Source organism: Eschrichtius robustus, chromosome 18, assembly GCF_028021215.1.
Source record: "Eschrichtius robustus isolate mEscRob2 chromosome 18, mEscRob2.pri, whole genome shotgun sequence".
Classification (NCBI taxonomy): Eukaryota; Metazoa; Chordata; class Mammalia; order Artiodactyla; family Eschrichtiidae; genus Eschrichtius; species Eschrichtius robustus.
Window position 1 is genome coordinate 39,215,585 of NC_090841.1, and position 2,225 is coordinate 39,217,809.

General features: G+C 40.0%; 1 pseudogene; it reads left to right on the forward strand.

The window, feature by feature from the left end:
* Positions 1-796: 796 nt before the first annotated feature.
* On the forward strand, positions 797-1,607 carry LOC137751855 (nuclear transcription factor Y subunit alpha pseudogene; annotated as a pseudogene).
* The last annotated feature ends 618 nt before the right edge of the window (positions 1,608-2,225 follow it).

Sequence of the window (2,225 nt, forward strand, 5' to 3'; positions counted from 1 at the left end):
TTTATTATTTATAATATTTATTATTAATATTGTCTTATTAATATAAGACAACAGTTCCTTTGTGTATCTTACATTAATGTCAAATTGGATTGTTCTCCACTTTTTGAAAGAAGTTTATCCTGTTTTCCATAAATTTCCCACTTTTCTTGTCAAAATATTTCTATATTAAAGATCATGTTCAAATATCACCCTTTATGTGCTCTAGTCTCTGATTTTTAGACAGAGTTGTTATTCTGCTAATATCCCTAGAACTGTCTTTCTATATCTCTTTTGTATCTTAGTTTGTCTTGTCATAGGAGCTTTCTGTGCTGTTTTCATTTTTTCTAATGCCTTATAGATGGTTTTATGAATAATACTTGCCTAAATATCCCAGAATTGCTATCAGAAAGTAATGTAGTCCAGTGTGCATATGCATATGTTTATGAATATATATTAAATAAAAAATAGATTGTTAGAATTGAGCTTAGCCTACCTATATGAGCAAAAGAGCTGGTGGCCTTGGTCCAGAGCCTGTGAGTGCCTCCAGGCACTCTAGTCCAAGGCCTGCAGAGGCCAGTCCCATGCATGGATGTGACCACTGGAGCAGGTACATTGGGGTTCTTGACCCTTGCAGAGTGCTAGTGCCAGATGGAGATGCAACCCTTTCTCTCTCACACTTAGGTCCAGATTTTCAGGCACCAGACGCAGAGCAATCTTGCCTGTTACCAACTCCCCTGCACTCTGAAATATACTTCATAGTCTTCTAGGATCTCCAGAGCAAAGCTGTCTTTGAATAGAATTTTAACTTCATTGGACCATGGAGCAGAATGCAGCAAAGAGCAATATTTCAAAAGAGCAGATTGCAAGATGGTTTCAACAGCAGGTCCAGAGGCATACATTAGTGGTACAAGTTAGTGTTAATCTCTGTCCAACCTATCATTATCCAAACTGTCCCTGGTGGACATGATGAAACCATCATGCTAGTACCTGTATCTGGGACACAGACTATTTGTAGCAGATACAGTTGGTTCCATTGAGATAGATCCAGATCTGGGAGTAAAAGAAAGGACAGACTTTGCAAGGACCAGATTCATCAGATCATCATCCAGTAGCCACAGACAGCTGTCACTACCAGTCAGACACAAACACAGCAGCAGATCACTCTCTAGGGGCAGCAAGTAGCACAGACTGTTGAAGGACAGACCATCTTCTATCAGCCATTTACTGAAGATGGCATCACTCACTGGAAAGGCATGACCCAGCAGCAAGTTTGATAGGGGCACAGACTGTTCAGACAGGAGCCAAAACCAACACAACCAACAAGGGTCTATCATAATTCTACCAGTGGCAGGCTATGTGATCAGTTCAGGAGGGACAGTCATGATGGTGCTTGGAGCTGGTTCTGTGCCTGCTATCTAAGGAATCCCTTTACTGGGACAGAGATGTTTGAAGAAGAGCCTCTTTATGTGAATGCCAAACAGTATCATCATCTTTGTAAGAGGAGGCAAGTTTGGGATAAACTAGAGGCAGAAAGGAAATTCCAAAGGAGAGAAGGTAATACCTGTGTAAGTCATGCCATAGCAGAGAAATGCGGTGAAAGTAGGGAATTTTTCTCCAAAAGAAAATGATAGTCCTTCATATGCAGGAGACACACCAAATAAATGAAAGAAAGAAAGAAAGAAAGAAAGAAAGAAAGAAAGAAAGAAGTAATTACACAGCACAGGTCATCTGAGGATTTTTTTGCCAGGCCATGTGATGGAGATGATCAAGGTCATATTCTTTGCCACTGTTTCTCACTGTTCCTGAAAATTAATCAACTCTTTTGAAGGGATAAAATTCCCTTCAGAATTTAGATAATCCCAAATGAATGAATTCTGCCCTTTTGTACAGGGCAAGGCCCACTTAGTTTTTAATAAGAGGCTCAGTATTATAATTGCAGCAACATCCTGCAAATTGAAATTGCAAGCCTTTGTTTCATCCCTTCACTCCAGACCTTTTGCAGTCAGTGGTTAACATTGACGTTTCATAGATTAGGATGAATCAAGTGACACATGACAGCCCAGCAGTAACACAGAAACACTGATGTTGAGTGGTGAAACTTGCTCTCCAACTCAGCAGATGAGAGCAAATTTAATCTAAACTGCAATCAGGGAAACCAGGGCCTTCTCATAAGAACTTGGTTAGACAACATCCATCCCTCTGGTTGGGTAGTTCATTCTGACTAACTGTATGGACATTTTTTTATT